General features: G+C 45.7%; 1 protein-coding gene across 1 annotated transcript in view; it reads right to left on the minus strand.

Annotated features, from left to right (window-relative positions):
* Positions 1-19,064, minus strand: part of arhgap42a (Rho GTPase activating protein 42a) — a 604,917-nt gene that overhangs the window by 522,915 nt on the left and 62,938 nt on the right. The gene's annotated exons all lie outside the window — the stretch shown is intronic.

Consider the following 19,064-nt stretch of genomic DNA (forward strand, 5'->3'; position numbering starts at 1 on the left):
CAATTCCTTATCCAAGCTGCCACTGACCCAACTATTCCATGAGCCTCAATTTTGTTAACCAGCCTTCTATGTGGTACTTTGTCAAACGCCTTCCAAAAATCCATGTACACAACATCCATTGCATTCCCTTCATCGATCCTCCCTGTTACTTCATCAAAAAATTCAATTAGATTAGTCAAACATGATCTGCCTTTTACAAATCCATGTTGACTCTCCTTAATTAGCTTAAACCTCTCCAAGTGCCCGTTAATTTTATCCTTGATTATTGTTTCTAAAGCTTTACCCACCACTGATGTTAAACTGACTGGCCTGTAGTTACTAGGATTGTCTTTACACCCTTTCTTGAACAACAGTGTCACATTTGCCACTTTCCAATCCTCGGGCACCTCCCCCACATCTAGGGAAGACTGGAAAATGTGTAATTTGTTGCAGTCCTACCTAGTATTGACTATCTCCCACAATTTGGTGTCATCCGCAAATTTAGAAATTGTTTTTAATTCCAAAGTCTAAATCATTAATATAAATTGTGAACAACTGTGGTCCCAGCACTGATCCTTGTTGGGACCTCACTTTCCACCTCTCTGCTTTCTCTCTTGCAGCCAGATAGCTATCCATTCTGCTTCTTGTCCTCTGACTCTGCATGCTCAGACCTTATTCATTAGTCTATTATGGGCACCTTATCAAAGGATTTTTGGAAATCTAGATAAATTACATCTACTGGATTACCCTTCTCTACTCTCTCTCTGTTACCTCTTCAAAGAATTCAATGAGATTGGTCAAGTAAGACTTTCCCTTTTGAAATCCATCCTGACTATTCATTATTACATTTTTGTTTTCTAAATGTTTTTCTATTTTCTTCTTTAGTAGGGATTCCATTATTTTTCCTACCACCAATGTTAAGCTGACTGGTCTATAGTTCCCGGGACAGTAGGAACAGACTGGATGTTACGCAGTTCTTCTTTTCCCAGCGAGTAGTGAGCCTCTGGAATATATTGCCGGCTGGTGTGTGGGTGCTGACTCTCTGTATGCGTTCAAGTGGGAGCTGGACTGGGGCCGAGATCACATCATATAGAAGGTGAATGTCGTTGCAGATAATACTTGGTCCATGTGATCTCTTGGACTGGTTTTGATTGTAAAATTACTCTGCAACCCCCTCAGGCAGAGTATATTTTCCCTTATACAAAAGCAAAATACTTCAGATGCTGGAAATCTGAAATAAAAACTGAAAATGCTGGAAAAACTCTGCAGGTCAGGCAGCATCTGTGGAGAGAGAAACACAGTTAACATTTCAGGCTGATGACCTTTCTGGAAAACTGGAAAAAGTTAGAGATGTAACAGGTTTTAAGCAAGTACAGAGGCAGGGAAAAGGGAGGGGGGAGGAAAGAAAAAAAGGAAGGTCTGTGATAGGGTGGAAGGCAGGAGAGATTAAATGACAAAAGGGATGATGGTGCAAGGCAAAAGAACATGGTAATGGAACAAGTAATGTAACAAAAGATGGGTGTAGAAGAAGTGTAAATGGGAATAGCAGAATCAGCTGCAACAACTGCCGTCCAAAAATATGGGGGCAGTGGTTATGAGCTGAAATTGTTGAACTCAATGTTGAGTCCGGAAGGCTGTAAAGTGCCTAATCGAAAGAGGAGGAGCTGTTCCTAGAGTTTACATTGAGCTTCATTGGAACAGTGGAGGCTGAGGACAGAGAGGTCAGAGTGGAAGTGGAGCGGAGAATTAAAGTGACAGACGACAGGAAGCTCGGGGTCACCCTTACGGACTGAATGGAGGTCACCCAATCTGCGTTTGATCTCTGCATTATAGAGGAGATCACATCTTGAGCAGCGAATACAGTATACTAATTTTAAAGTACAAGTAAATTGCTGCTTCACCGGAAAGGAGTGTTTGGAGCCCTGGACGGTGGGGAGGGAGGAGGTAAAATAGCAGGTATTGCATCTCTTGCGCTTGCACGGGAAAGTGCCGGGCGAAGGGGAAGGGGTATTGGGGGATTTAGGAGTGGACCACGGTGTCGCAGAGGGAACTGCCCCTTTGGAATGCTGAAAGGGGAGGTGAGGGGAGATTTGTTTTGTGGTGGCATCACGCTGGAGGTGGTGGAAATGGCAGAGGATGGTGGGGTGGAAGGCGAGGACAAGAGGAACCCTAACGTGGTTCTGGGAGGTAGGGAGGGAAAGGGGCGAGAGCAGAAGTGCGGGAAATAGAACAGACATGGTCAAGGGCCCGGTCAACCACAGTGGATGAGAATCCTCAGTTGAGGAAAAAGGAAGACATATCGTAAGCACTGGTATGGATGGTGGCATCATCAGAACAGGTGCGACGGAGTCGGAGAAACTGGGAGAATGGAATAGAGTTTTTACATGAAGCTAGGTGGGAGGAAGTGTAGTCAAGGTAGCTGTGGAAGTCTTATGGTAGATACTGGTCGATAGCCTATCCCCAGAAATGGGGACAGAGAAATTGAGGAAGGGAAGGGAAAAGTCGGAGGTGAACCATGTGAAGGTGAGGGAGGGGTGGAAATTGGAAGTAAAGTTGATGAAATTTTCCAGTTCAAGGTGAGAGCAAGAAACATCACCAATACAGTCATCAATGTACCAGGAAAAAGAGGTGAGGGGAATGGAGTTGGACTGGAACAAAGCATGTTCCACATATCCTTTCAGACAGCTGCTGTTGATGATTCTGCTATTCCCATTTACACCTCTTCCAGACCCATCTTTTGTTTCTTTACTTGTCCCATTACCATCTCCTTTTGACTTCCACCTTCATCCCTTTTGTCATTTAGGCCTAGAAATTCAGTTGGTAGCGCCAGCCGCTAGCGCCTTAAGAGGGCGGTAAGTGGGGCGCGAAGCAGCTAGCGCCCGGGCGCAGCGCGATCTGCGCCTCTCGCGAACTTGAGTGAACATTTAGCGGCGGCGCAAAACCGCAACGCCCGCTCAGCTGCGCGCGCAGATCCGGACGTCATTTCATGGTGCAACGCCCTTGGTGCGCCCTGAACCGGAACTTCAGTGGCGCCCCCCTTCTTTCCGCCTGGCGCTCCCAGCGACTGGTTGAGTGGAACGGTTCCCAGTCGCTGTGGGGCTGGGGGGGCGCTATTTAAAGGGGGCTCTTCCTGCATTCTTTGTGGTAGCCATTTTGGACCACTCCTTCTGTGTGAGAGAGAGAAAGATTTGCAGAGAGACAAAAGGGAGAGAGCTTTCTGCTTTGACTCAGCGCTTGCACAGGTACTTCTGGCTTTAGCCCAGAGCTTTGCAATTGGATTGATTTTTCAGTGCCATAGCCTTGAGTGGCCACATATAATGGAGGCTGCAATGGGTGGAAACGTTGGGTTTCTCCATTGCATTGAGAGGGCTCAGAGACGGAGAGAGAGAGTGCCAATCATGGCCAGATGGAGGAGGGCCAACAGGCGTCGGCACAGGAGGCCTTACCCTCCCAGGGTATACCGCCAGCACTTCTCCTACCTCAACATGTCTGAGGAGCAGTGCATTCAGAGGCTTCGATTCAGAAGGGAGGTGGTCATTGAGATCTGCCATCTGCTTCAGAGAGATCTGCAGCCTCAGCTGAGGAGCAGGACGTCTCTGTCGGTGGCAGTGAAGGTGACAGTGGCTCTCAACTTCTATGCCACCGGCTCCTTCCAATCCGCTACTGGGGACATTGCCAATGTCTCCCAGTTCACGGTGCATTGCTGCATCCGCCAGGTCACGAATGCCCTCTTCAAAAGGAGAAGTCAGTACATTTCCTACCCCATGAACCTGGACAAGCAGCAGGAGCGCGCAATGGGATTTGCAAGAATAGCGGGCTTCCCCATGGTCCAGGGCGCCATTGACTGCATGCATGTGGCTTTGCAGGCGCCTCTAGAGAATGCCGAGGATTACCGCAACCGGAAGGGGTTCCATTCATTGAACGTGCAGTTGGTGTGTGACCACAGGCAGCTGATACTAGCTGTCAATGCCAGCTTTCCAGGCAGCAGCCACGACGCCTTCATCCTGCGCCAGACATTTTCGAAGCCCCGGCTCACCCAGGAGGCTGGCTTCTCGGGGACAAGGGCTATCCTTTGTGCACCTGGCTGATGACCCCGCTCCATGCGCCCAGCACCCCTGCTGAAGAGCGATACAATGGCAGCCATCAAGAGACCAGGAACATCATTGAGCACACAATTGGCGTGCTAAAGCAATGGTTCCGCTGTCTGGACCATTCCGGGGGAGCCCTTCAGTACTCGCCTGAGCGAGTCTCCCATTTCGTTGTAGTGTGCTGCATGCTGCACAACCTGGCTATCCTCAGGACTCAGCCACTGCCAGCAGACATTGGAGGACCACCAGAGGAGGAGGAGGAGGAGGAGCACCAAGACGGGAGGGAGGCACAAGTGCAAGGGCCGTCCGTCAGTGGCTTATTGCAAGTCGGTTCTAGGCCCCCTCTCAGGGAATGGCTTGTGTCATTGAAAGAACATGAATGGACCTGCTCCGCAAACCCTGAGCCGGTCAAGGCAACAAATAGTTCAGTGCAAACATGCACAATCTGAATAAAGACAATTATTTATTTAACAAACTCTGTGCCCTTCCCGCATGACAAACAAATACAGAGAAACCCCCCCAAAAAAGTCAGACACATAACTGGCTCTCACAACCTGGAGACAATGAACAAAAGAGTTAAACAAAAATGACCATGACCCTCAGCCTTCACAAAAAAAACAGCATCTTGCCACACCACCTACTTTTTGGCCTGCGAGGGTGATCTGCCTCGCTTGCGAGATTGGCCCCTTCCCGCCCTGCAGCTCCTCCGCAATGGGACCCCAGTGGCTGCACCAAGGCTGGGGGAAATCTGCTGAGGGTCAGATACTGAGTCGGCAGATGCCCTTGGGGGACGGCCTGGACCAGCTCTGGGCCTGGAGGGCCCGGCTGCTGACTGCTCCAACTCTGCTTGGGCAGCAGCAGTCTGTCCTACGGGTGGTGGCAGCTGCAGAGGAGTGACAGTGTTGGCAGCAGGAATGCTGCCAACCTGACAGAGCACAGGCACTCCCTGGTCGGACGAGACACTGGCACTCACACGGGGCAGCACTGAAGCATGCGCAGCAATCTGCTGAAGCACAGACTGCTGGCCTGCTGCGGCGCGGCGGATCCTGCCCGATCTAGCGAGGGTGGCAGCAGTTAGTGCTCGTGTGGCCCTGATCTGTGTCTGCATCAGACCAGCCAGTGACTGCATGGCACGACTAAGCACTTGGCTGGAAGCCGCATGTGCTGCACCGAAGTCCTGCAGACTCATTGCCTGTGCTGCACCAATGTCCTGCAGACTCCTTGCCTGTGCTGCACCGATGTCCTGCTGACTCCTTGCCTGTGCTGCCGCGAATTCCTGTACACTCCTCGCCAGTGGCTCTATGGAGTCAGGTATCCTTGCCACTGCAGCCATGAGCTCAGTGTGCCTGTGCTCCGCCTGGGCGCCCATTTCAGCAAGGAGCCGCACCTCCTCTGCGCTCACTGTAGCAGGGCTGGAGGCCACACTCTCCCTCCGGGGAGAAAGCCGCCGAGCTTCCCTACCCACCCCCCGTGTTGCTGCAGCCCGCTGGGCCCCGGAGCTTCACCCTCCTCAGACCCTTCCCCCCTGCTCCCCTCCAGGGAAGACGTGTCCCCATCATGGCCACGGGCTGCCTCAGCTGAGGGTGGCACAGATGTTCCGGCTTCCTCTTCCTCGCCTTCAGAATCACTCACAGTGGCAGCTTGAGGGCCCGCCTCCTCACCTGGCGAGTCAGCATCTGAAAGCAGGGAGGTACAAGAGTTGCTTTAGCGTGAGGACAGGGCGGCAGCGAGGGAGGCATGAGTGCTGCAATGCACTGCATTGGTTCGATAGTGGCAAAGGATGCTGGTGTGAGGCACAAGTGGAAAGAGAGAGGTCAAAAAGGTGATGACCTTACCATTGCTGTCCAGAACGGGGTCGGCATCTCCAGTGGCGACTGGGCCAATCAGCCGGCCTGCCATAATCCGTTCCACTCGCTGCTCCAGATCGCCGAGGTCTTTAAGTTCAGGACGGCCTCCCTCGGTCCATTGCTGCTGCCTCCTATTGTGGACCAGCTTGCCCTGCAAGAGAAAGGACGGGCTCTGAGTACAGTGTGAAGCCCTGATCTTGGCTGCACTGCCTCCCATGGTTGAATAGCCCTGACCGTGTCAAGCCCTGATCTTGGCTGCACTGCCTCCCATGGTCGATTAGCCCTTACAGTGTGTAAAGTGGTGAATGTGCATGTGAGTTTCATGAGAGGCCCATAGGTGTTGGATGAGGGCTGGGCATTGGGGCTTTCAGGACCCTTTGGCCATAAAGTGAGGTGCACATGCAGGGATGAAGAGGATACTGGAAAGGGTACTCACCCCGACAACCCGAGTGAGGTCGTTGAACTTCTTCCTGCATTGCGTTGGGGTCCTGGGTACCACGCTGCTGGAGGTCACTCTGTGTGCCACCTCCCTCCAAGCTTTTCTATATTCGTTGGGCAGTGGCCTCATGCCACTGTCAGGAAAGAGGATAGGTCGTCTGCACTCCACTGCGCCAACCAGAACCTTCAGGGCCCCCTCACTGAAGCGCTGCGCTCGCTCCCTGGCCCTCTCCATGGTCGTAGGCGTAATGATGTTGCAGCAGGTCTGTCCAGGCCTAGAATCAGGGCTCCAATGTGCAGGGCCTGGCTGCAAGCCAAATCGACCCTCCCCCTTTAAGAGGTGACCGGCGCCAGCGTGACTGCCTGCAATCGCTAACTGGCTGCACCTGCGCTGCGCCCGCCCTCGGTGGTAGCGCCTCGGCTCGCCGGCTTAGCACCTTAGGATAGTCGTGCACCGCCTGCTTTAGCGCAGCAACAACCTCTTCGGGCGATGCAACTCAATTTCGCTGAAGGTGGCGCTAAGTTGCGCCAGGCGCTAAATTTAGCACACGCTCGACTGTAGCGCCCCAAACGTGGCGATACTGAATTTCTAGGCCTTAATCCCTCCTGTCTTCCACCCGGTCACAGAGCTTTCCTTTTGTTCTTTACTCCGGTCTCCTCTTTCCCTGCCTAATTATTTGCTTAAAATTGGTTACATCTCTAACTTTTTCCAGTTCTTACGAGAGCGGAAATGTTAACTCTCCTGTTTCTCTCTCCACAGATGCTGCCTGACCTGCCGAGTATTTCCAGCATTTTCTGTAGTTTTTCCCCTTATTGGCTTTGGGTTTTTTCTCTCTTTTTGCCTCTCCCAGTAGATTATATGGCTGCCAGGAGGGGAGGAGGAAGAAGTGTTTAGCCATGATGCTCCGGCCTTCATGGCGTGGGGCAAGCTTGATGGACTGGCTGGTCGTCCTGCCTGTCATTTTCATATGTTCATATAACAGAATCTGGAGAAATGGTAGGAATTGGGTTTTAAAAGATAAAAGAGCTGCCTTGGTTAACAAAACGGCAGAGCAGATGATGCTGAACGGCCTGTTCCTGTGTTCGTATTGACGTAAATAGCAGGGTCTTGCAGTAAGAGAGGCTGGTTGACCTCCACCATAAAGATGTCAAACCAATTAAATATTATAATAGTGATTGAGATTTGGTTTTATAGCTCTGCAGAATGAAATGTATATTCCTTTCACAAGTAGTGTGACTTATACCGTGTTTAACTGAAATTATGAATGCAAATTGCTTATAGATTGTTTAGGAAACTATTACTGTACCTATAATTAATCAGAAAGTTGCATAACACATTATTTGTTTTGGTAATCCAGGAAGGACAACAATTTTTTTTTTGCCTCTCCCAGGAGATTACATGGCTGAGGGGGTGGGTGAGAGGTGGGGGAAGGGAAGAAGTGTTTAGTCATGATGCTCCGCACATCATGTTGTGGGGCAGGCTTGATGGACCAGTTGGTCTTTTCCTGCCCATCAATTTCTTATGTTCATATTGAGATTGCTCAGAAGTGATGACCTTGACACCTTCGGCATTAAAAAGCAGGATTGTAAAACAGTGCTGAAGTTCTTCAGAATAATTGTTGGGATCATTCAAGGGCTCAGAAGAAGACCCTTTCTGGGAATAAATGAGGATAAAAATAGGCTGAGTTTGCCAATCAGAAGTAAAACTTTGTCCAACATTTATTAAAGATTTCCATTCACAGTTATTCTTATCAAGGATAATTTACCAATTTTGAACTTTAATCTATTTTTGGAAATATCGCTCTTTCATTATTTGCCAATTCTGAGGCTATTTAATAATTGTAAATAAAAAGTTCATATAGTTCTTAAAATCTGGTCTGTGTTTAATACAGTAAATGCCATCTTAGAGGTTTTGGTAGTGCACCATGAGACGATGCTAAATTCAAAAGCTGGAAATTAGCATCAGTGAGGAGAGAGGGCGTATGCGTGATCTCCTCACTCCATGAGCTGCCACAGCAACGGGCTCCTCATATGCAGCTTTCAAGGGATCTTGATTGGAATTATAAGGGGCTCAGGTGACTAGGTGAAAGCAGCTTTAGACACTTTTACACTGACATTTGTTGCGTCCAGATCATGGTACACTGGCACCCATGCACCAGCTCCTCGCTGTTAAATCAGCTCTCCTTTTCCACCAGCTGTCATAGACCCACTTTTTGATTTAGCAGTCTAAACATGGGAAGCTGGTAGACAGACACCCATCTCCTGCAATCCAAACTAAAGATGCACTGATGTAAAAATTGTTGCAGTCTATTTGGAGTTCACACTGGCATTTGCCAGCAGACATGTAGCCCCAAGGATCCAAACCAACCATTAGATGAAGCCCCAGCGCCACAGACCAAAGTTACATAAGAGATAGCTATGACTATTCCAAAACGTGGGAAGCTTAAAAAAAATTAAGTTAATTTTTCATCTCAACATCTGCCAGTTCACAAAGGAAGACTCACAAATATAATTAGAGCACCTTCTCCAAAACTGAAATATTCCATCAAATTTAATCTCCATTAGACACTTCTAGGGTGAAGGGAGAAGCAAGGCATAAAGCTATTGGGAAATATCAAAAGACCAAACAAATTATAATAAAACTACTATTTCCAAACTAAATTAACTTCTGATATAAACCAAATAGGCCAAGGGCAGCAGTGAGATCGGATTGTCTACACTTAAGAGTTACACAAGAGCTTTACTGTTACCCAACCCAACAAATCAAGATCAGTGTAGGACTGACTATTCCTCTGCTCTGGTCAAGGGATAAGTCAACCATAGATACAGGTCTGTAACACAGAATCAATAAAAAGCTCATGTACCCATGACAACTTCTGTCTCCACCTATTATTTTTATCATGTTAAATAAAACGCAACTAATTTAGGTAACATTTTTCAAAACATTTACGATAATTGTACAGCCAATCTTTTGCAATGAACAGTTTTCAACGAGAAAGCGATCATCCAGTAAAAAGACAGCCACAGCCGTTCATCGGCTTGTTAGTATAGTTGTTAGCAATCTATGTGGATTACTGCTTTTCAGCAATCTTTTCTCTAATCTACTGTATTTCTATGATTTCTAAAATTGTCAAAGATTATTTGCCCAATAAAATTATTACAAACTGGATGGCCACCAAAGTGCATCTTCCATTCAAAAAAGGACACGTCAGAAAATGGTTTGAAAATAAATTTCTGTTTTAGTTTTATATTCACAACTACATCAACAGTCTTCACCAGTGTAGCGTTTATATGACCCCGTAGTGCATCAGGTCACTAGCAGATCTAATGACAAATCAATTCATCAATTATTTCATTTCCTGTTTTTATTGAGTTAGCCATTGATTAATTCAATGACACAGCCCAAGTGAAGAACTGACCTTTGAGACTGATGCCAGAGATGTCTCATGCCTACTTATCAGCAATTTTAATCTAACCTAAAATACTTGAGAGAGAGAGAGAGAGAGAGAATTACTGTGAATGCTGCTACATAAGAAAATAAGAAAGATCATGCACCTTAATGAAGTGCAATGAAAGCCTAGTCATTTTACCAGCTTTTACTCTGTATTGGACTCGATGAACATTTTTATTTGGATCCAGAAATGCAAGCCATCATATAATATTATGTCCAAACAACGTATTTCCACTGCAGCAGAGGATCTGCTTTATCAAGTGAAGAAAACAAATCTAGACATGGGGTGGGATGGTCTTAGAATCACATAGAATACAGGCTTGTCCAATCACTCTCTGAACTAACCTTAAGGCTTCCCATGAGAAGAATCTTTAAAGTGAGGAAGAGGGCCAACTATTGGGCCAGAAATTCCAGGCCAGAAGCGTGAGTACGGTCGGCTTACTCACGCTTCTGGCCGTTGGAAATGCCGGCGTTCAGCATGAACAGCGCATGCAGGGAACGCCGGCATTTCCAGACCTCGAGCGCGTGCGACTGCACAGGCAGCGCTTGCGCAGTGAACTTCGTGGATTTCATTCATGAAATCCGTGAGGGTAAGTCCTTAGAAGTTACACTTGGAAAAAGCAAGTGTAAAGTTGTTCATTGGCTGCGGAGGAAGATATATTTTATCGTGGAGCTTTTGAAATGCAATATTTTTGTTTGGGAAAGGGAGGGAAGTTATTTTAAGAAATTTTAAGTAAGTTTTAAAGTTTAATTTTTTTTTTTTTTTTTAAAAAGGGTTTTCAGAACGGTAGGTAGAAGGAGCAATTGTGGCTGTGTGAATGGAATGTGAGAATGAGTTATGTATGTATGTCCACATATATTCCTTTACGTATATGTATGTATGCTTTATATTCCTTTACTAATGTGTATGAATGTATGTTTTTAATTATGATTTTCCAATAAGTTACTTTCTCTGAAAGTCATAATTAAATAATACATTCATACACATAAATAAAGGAATATATACATAACACGCAAAGGAATATATACAGACATACATACTTTCAGAAGCTCCACGATAAGAAATATCTTCCTCCGCAGCCTGTGGAGCAACTGTACCCATGCTTTTTTCATGTGTAAGTTGTAATGACTGGACCTCACTGAAAGCATTAATGAAAGCGGCGAATTATACTGTGCACGCGCTGCCTGTGCAGTCGCACGCGTTCTGCCTCTGAACCCCTTCGTTCAGAGGACAGGAAATGCCGGTTTTCCCCACATGCACTGTGAATGCTGAAAACCGGCATTTCATCCGGCCAGATGCGTAAGTACCCCGACCGTACTAGCGCATTTGGAAGGGAATTACTGGGCCAACATTTTACATGTCAATAAAATAAAAAATTTAACAATTGCACGACTTGCCCCCTCGCATCTGCGACTGAGGGCCCAAGGAGGTGCATTGCGCAAGAGGTCATCATCGTACGTATCCTCACACTGTTCCCTTTGGGAAACTGTATGAAGTGGTGGAAGGATTTATGGCCGTGATTAACGCTCATTCCGTGACCGTAACCATCTTTGAACCAGCCATTAGGGTGGTTAGTCCTATGGCGGGAGGGTTTTACGGGCTCCCACAACCCATCTGAGGGGGGGGGGGGGGGCCACCAACACCCACGGACGCAAGTATCCCGCTGGATGTCCACCCAGAATTTAAAGTTGGAGCTCCGACTCCACTTGCCGGGACTGTCTGGAGTGGGGTTCAAAACCCTACTCCTTCTGGCCCAGCGGCGGGGATGCTTACTGCTACGCAAAAGGCCCACTCCGCACAAAAGGTGACACCCATACGTTTCCTGCGCCTTTTCCCTCCCCGTGACTGGAGCCCTATGCTGCCATTTCACGTTGCTAATTGGATTGGGCCTTTGTCATAGCGGTAGGATCCCCGCCGCTGGGCCAGATCAGGGTAGGGTTTCGAACCCCGCTCCAGACAGTCCCGGCAAGTGGAGTCGGAGCTCCGGCTCTAAATTCTGGGTTGACATCCAGTGGGATATTTGTGTCCGTGGGTGTGGGTGGCCCCCCCTCCTTGTATAGCTTGTGGGAGCCCGTAAAACCCTCCCGCCATAGGACTAACCGCCCTAATGGCTGGTTCAAAGATGGTTACGGTCACGGAATGCGCGTTAATCATGGCCATAAATCCTTCCACCGCTTCATACAGTTCCCCAAAGGGAACAGTGTGAAGACACGTATGACGACGACATTGCTAAATAAATAAATGGAATTTAAAAAATTCTTTTAGGGCTTTTAAAAGTCTTTAAATTGCTTTAATTCTCTTTAAAACTACTTCAGATTACTCAAAATAATGTAAACATTTTAAAAAGTTTATAAAAGTTACCAAAATCTTCAAAAAACTTCCAAAAACCTATTTAAACTGCTGCTTTGCATGTAAAAATCCTTAGCAGCTTGACAGAAACATTGGGGGCGTGTCCAGTGAAACTGAGACCTCAAGGGGCGTGTCTCACTCACACTGCACGCTCCTGGCTTCGCGCTGGCTGCACTCCTGGGCGGCGTGACGTCATACGCTGCCCGGGAATGTGCTTTCTATTTCTGCAAGTTCAGGCGTCCCAGAAGCTGATCGGCACGAGCGCGGGGTAAGTGCAAATACGGGGCTTGCACGCGCTGCAAGCCCCGTTCTGGAATTTCTGGGCCATTAAGTCTTCCTCACAAATGGACTAAATTCTGTAATCAAGTTCTTCAAAAGGTTATCTGACAATTTATGGAATTAAACACTAAAAATGATCTCTATCATGTAAATGATGAATGTGATAGAATTTTAATTGTGCATCCTGTGCATTCATACATTATTAAAATAAGCTTTCTAGTGGTTAAAATTAAGAGTTCATAAGGCTTTTCGTTCATATTTTTACCAATTTAATCAGTATTGTGTTCAACAGCATGACCAACTTCACAGAATATCTATCATGCATTTCCATGTACCAATCTAGTCATTTCATGGAAGTAAAGAACCCTCAGGCATGTACAAAATTCATATATTGCTTTGATTCCAAGTATGTCCAATTTGTACACCTCGTGATACTGGCAGCTCTCAATATGCCCACCTGCAGGAATTGATATAGTGAATATAGTTACAGAATTCCAGCAGAATATTTATTATCCTGCATAAAAGTAGCAGAAAGCTGAAAGTTACTATTGTTCATTTCTTTTAGTTTGATAGTGAAGTAGACAAGAGATCTGGGACTGTACAAATACAGAAAACATTCTAATTAAAAAGCAGCTAGAATGATTTTGGGGCCCACATAGCATTCATTCCAAACTTAGTATGGAGTTTTACATCCTGCAATGTGTATTATTAATTGTCATCATAACCAGGATATAATAGCGCCTGATGTGTAATGTAGGTTAGACAACTACAATATTACCCATGTGACAACAGGTGGGGATCAGAAGTTTGGATTCAGATCATCTGCATTTGCTACATTGCAGCTAATGTGAACAAGTATAAAAAGATCTACAGAGAAAAATAAATCTGCATTCAGAAAAACAAGAGAAAGTAGATATCAAAATATAGCTGTTGCTCAAATTCGAAAGTACCTTCAGCACACATATCCCGAACCCCAAAGCGCATGCTGCAAGAAATGAGGGGCAGAAACTATAAACAGCAGAGCAGACAGGTTCCCTGCAGCAGACCACATTTACTGTGTATTCATTTTTCTGCAAAAGAGGAAATATAGTTACCATATGTGGAATTATTTTTCACTTGGACAGTATTCCATCCTGCAATCGTCTTCAGTCAGAAGTAGTACAAACAAAATAAACCGGTAAAAAAAAAGTTTCTTCCAAAAACATTTTTCATTACTCTTTCCCATCTGTTCCCAGCATTACTAAGTAGATTAACACTCAATAAATTCTCAGTAGGCTACCCGTGCTGCAGACTGAAAAACATTTTGATTTCCTCATTTTCCAAGATGTACTTAAAGTACTTTTATGGGCAAGTATCACCTTTTCTATGAAAATTTGCAAACTAGTAACCATTTTGTAATTCAGAAAATTGTCAGTTTCTATCCCCCCAATTATGGCTGACATTTTATTAAATTTCTGTATTGTAAATCTTACATTTTACTTTATAGAACAAAGCAATTTCCCTTCCTTTTCGCCTAATCAATATGAGAGGCTTAAGACTCAAGGCTCTAGAATATCAAGCCTTTGTTTTTATATTCATCTCCTGGCCACTCAAACATTGATCATGGACATCCATTCACTAAATGCATAGCGATTTTTTTTTAAAGCCTGAATTTCACATACTATACTGGGGGCATTGGCATTTTGACAGAAGGAAGCCTACTCGGTGTGGTACTGGGCCTTACAGTTCGGAAAGGTTCCAGGTTCAGTCACTGATCTGTGCAAAGTTAACTGATGTCAGTCAAAGTGGTAGCATGAGTACCATAATTACTATTTGAGCTGCTGGCAGGAAAATAGAAATTAACCAGCAATCCTGCTCTCTATCTAGCAATCCTTGCTGGAAACTGGAATGTGTGAATAGCCTGCCAATATTGACTAGGCTCTTGATACTTGGACAAAGTACCAGATAAAACCAAAATATACCCCAGCTTCAGTCATCACTTTCAAGGAGAGAAGCTGTGATATTGGATGAAAGAGAGACCAAGAATGACTGGGGAAAAACTGGGATATTTCCACACAATGAGAAGAACGGAAAAGTTAGATAATATACCATAGGCACCATTCAACAACTTTCTAGCTCCTGGATTAATAACAATACCTGAGACAAGGGCTAAACAGCCAGTTTTATGGATTTATCAAGGAACAAAATTTAAGGTGGTTGTGGAGAAGACTGTAGCTCAAAACTATCCTGCATTACTAGTTTGACTGGTCAGCTACTGGGGGACAGCAAAGGATATATGTATGTATGTAAAATCAGATGAATTGATACTAACTGTAATCCATTAGAAGCCACCCAGTAGATAATTGTTAAGCATATGCATGCCACATTTGTTACATGCACAAATGTGGGAAATCTTATTTTGTTTTTGTTTTTTTACCCAGTTTTGTGTGTGTTGGAACTGTGTGGATGTTTACGTCAACTAATTAATTCAACTGGATAGGGTAGGGAGGACCAGGGTCACACTTAAAAGTAATGTAAGAGCATAACTAGGTTTGATGTTAGCTAGTTCTTCTTTCCCCAGAGAATAGTGGATCTGTGGAACAGGTTGCTGGCTAGTGTAGTGAACGCTGATTTGACATATTTCTTCAAGAGAGCAGGATCTGTTTCTGGCTGGGGTGCAAATCACCTCTTACAAGAAGTAGATACTCTATAATATAAATCAGGGTAAATGTGGTTTTCTATACTAGTTTTGATTGCCTAAAGGGGTTGGAGAGGAATTTTCCAGATTATTTTCATCCTTAATTAGCCTGGTTTTTAAATCTGTTTTTTTTTGCCTCTCCCAGGAGATTACATGGCTCTGAGTGAGTCGGGAGTGTCCGTATCGCAATGCATAAGACATCACAACTATAAGGGACAGGCTAGATGGACTAGTTCCTCTTTTCCGGTCCATCATTTTCGTATGTTTCTTTCCTCATGGAGAATTCCACTGTAGTGGGCATGGCACTTAGCAATCCAAAACAAATCATAAATGCTCATTAATCTTCAAAATATTTTCCGCATTCTCTACACCAAGCATCATAGCATAGTCCCTGTACTTGAGGACAGGCACCTTGGCTCTGGGCAATGCCACTCAGCAATTGGCTACTGAGTGTTTGAGCACATCTCAACATGACTCATCTACATTCCCTCCTTATGGGCTACCATCAAATACCTCCAATGATGGGAGTGTAAATCTGCATCGTACCATTCAATTCAATTCAATTTTATTTGCCATATGTACTAGTACAATGGAATGCTTACTCCCCGTAGGGACCACTCCAAGTTCGAGTGGACACCATTCACACTTTACATATCCACCAACTGACTTCACTTTACTAGATGGTTCCTCATTATGAATGCAAGAAGCCATTACAAATAAATTTCTTTACAGACAATGACCTAAAATACCTACAAGCACAACTCTAAACCAGCTCAAAAGCCCACTCCAAAACCATGCTTGCCAGCTTCCTGAGCTTCTATGTAAATTTCCAAAACTCCATGTACATATCAAGTTCTGCTTGCCCATTATCCCATCCTTGCCAACTTCAAATGGCTCTTCATCCTCCAACTCATTGAATTCCAAATCCTTGCTCTTGTTCGCAAATCTCTCCACAGCCTTAACCCACTTACCTCTGCAAACTCCTCCAACTCTATGCCCCAGTACACGTCCTTTTGTATTCCAACTCAGGCCATCAGTCCATCTCTCCTCCCTCCATTCCACCATCAGTGGCATGGTCTTCAGCTAGGTCAACCTACTCTCTGGTACTCGCTTGCTAAAACCTCCACTTGTTACCCTTCTCCCCACCTTCGAGAGGCTCTTGAAAAGTTATCAATTAACCATTCCCCTAATTCTTCTCCTACTGCTCAGTGTGCTGTTATTTGTTCTTGACTAGAAATTGCAACTGGATTTCTCTGGAATTATGGAGACATGAGAGAAACAGAGATGCATTTAAAAATAACTTTTCCCGGAGACTGAATACCAAATCATTCTTCAAATTTAGACATTTGACAAACAACAAAGCTGGAACCAACAGTAGAATATTTTAAAGACAGGAACTGGACTTTTGACCATGGCCTCTGGATAATGTAACACACTTTTATTTCCCCCAAGTTTCAAGAGCTAACCTGATCAGAACTTCACAATGGAATAATCACTACCACACAAGTCAACCCTTTCCTTTCCACATAAATTTTTTTTAAAGTCCAATAATTAATAGCGAATCATTCTACAGCATAACATTCAAACCCACTGTCCACACTACTCAAACAAATCATCTTACAGGACCTTGCAACAACTTTGCTCACTGCACCATGCTATTGCACAATAGCATAACTAACGGGCAACATAACCACCGAGTGAATTCCACAATACAACTCTAGTGTCTAGATCGTACTCCATCGTGCTCTGGAGATCAACATACCTTAAAGCAGTGGTTCTCAAACTTTTTTTGGTTGAAGGACCACTTTTCAAATGACCCCCCCCCCATATCTAAATTCTAATACTGTAAACTCCTTGCACTTTTACATTTCTGAATGCAAAGTTCATCAGTGTCCTGTTAAAGGGACTTGCATTAAATTATGCCAGGGCTGCCCAATATAGTGAATATTGATGTGATTGGTGATGTGAAAACTTTTATCTTCCCTTCCCTTCAGCTGAAAGGTAACCCTACATGTTCAGCAATATGCTTGTTGAATACTTCACGACACAACACCTCCCTGCTCTTCCCAGAGTGGGATTAGGCTTCTGTTGGGAACACTGGCACCATTTCAGGTGTAACCCTCCACCGCCCACCTACTCATTGCATGACTGCGGAGTGTTTCAGGGTTCCACCCCCTTCCCCCCACCCTGCTGTTTACCGGCCTGTCCGCGTGGACCCCAGTTTGAGAACCACTGGATTATTCTTCCATTATCCAAATACATGGGAGGCTGCTGTCAAATCCAATTAGAAAATTACAACAAGTGTTCTGACTGACCTTAGGCAATGCTACATTACCGGATATTGGCATATAAAGTCACGTCAGTTAACTGGGCGTGTGGGCTTACCTGCAGAAATGATTTTTGACACTGGACTCAAGAAAACCATCTGGTGCAGCCAAAAAACTTGAACACCCTCCTTATCGCCATCCTCTTTCTTGTCCCTCCCATCCATCGATCAGTCTCCTTCCTTCTCCCCCCTCCCCCCTTTGTCTCTCTCCCTTTTTCTTTTTCCCTCTTGCCTCTGGTCTCGCTCCCCAACCCCTCTGGTTTCTCGCTCCTGCCCCCTCCTTCCATTCTCTCTCCCTCACCTTTCTCTGTAACTTCATCTCTCTCTCTCTCTCTCACTCTTCCCCATCTTCCTGTACCTCCATCTCTCTCTCTCCATATCTCACCTATTCCTCTCTGTACCTCCATCTCTCACCCAGTCACTCTTCTGTACTCCCATTCCTCTCTTTGTACCCCATCATCTCTCTCCCTATTCCTCTTTGCACACCTGCTGTCTCCCTGCCACTCTTCCCTATTGCTCTCTCCTCTCTCTGTATCTCCATCTCTCTGATTATCTCTCTCTCTCGCTCGCTCTGTGCCTTCATCTCTTTCTCCCCGTCACTCTTCCCCCAAACTAACTCACTCTCTCTCTGCCCCCGTCTTTCTCCCATTCCTCTCTGTACCCCATCTCCTGGTCACTCTCCACCATCTCCCCATCTCCCACCAAAGTCTTGCCTTCAGCTTCACCAGATTGCACTCGCTGACTCTGTCGAACTGCTCTAACAAAAGTTGGACCTCGTCCCACCACATCTCTGGCGGCAGCTTGCCCATGAAGAGGTTTACCATCCTCGCAGTGCGGGCGGGTAATCAGTACAGTCACAACGCAGCTCGGTCCAGGAAAGGGAGAAACTCAGAGCTGCGGCCCAACTCCAACTGCCCCCGATTCATAGAATAGTGGCCACCGCACCGCCTTCCTTGCTCTTCCTGCCGCTGTTACCCATCACTTCGCTTTGTGATTGGTTCCCTATGCTGTCAATTAACTGCTAGACCTGTGAACAGCTGATGGACAGCCAATCAAAGAATCTGACAGCTGATTGACAACCTATCAAGCATCTGCTGGCCCGCAGTCTTTCTCCCTCTCCTCCTCTTCCTACAGTGCACAGTTGCCACCGCCGCCACCATGGTAACCATTCACCACCCCGTTCAGCAGCGCCCGGCCGCTCCGCACCAGCTCACCCTCCATCACCGATTGGGGTCTTTTCGCGGACCCCTGCAAAGTCTTTACGGGCCACCACGGGTCCGCGGACCCGTTTGAGAACCACTGCCTTAACAGACAGAACTTAACTAAAATGAGTTGTGTTGCTCAACAATTCAGCAGATCCAGGCCAAATATGCTTTACATAAAATTGTTAAAGCACATTTAAAAACACAACAACAGAAAACGCTGGAAAAACTCAGCAGACCAGGCAACATCCGTGGAGAGAGAAACAGAGTCAATGTTTCGGGTCGAAACCCTTCTTCAGAACTGAGAAAAAAGCAGGAAATGCTTTTTAAAAAACACAAGCCTGAAGTCTTTTTTTGGAAAAGTAATTTCAACCATGTTGTAATACTGCAAAGGTCGTAGTGCAAGTCCATATCCAATGAGTGCGCC

The sequence above is a fragment of the Somniosus microcephalus genome, chromosome 10 (genome assembly GCF_052327205.1).
Source record: "Somniosus microcephalus isolate GS21.2 chromosome 10, FLI_Smic_1.0, whole genome shotgun sequence".
In the NCBI taxonomy this organism is placed as follows: Eukaryota; Metazoa; Chordata; class Chondrichthyes; order Squaliformes; family Somniosidae; genus Somniosus; species Somniosus microcephalus.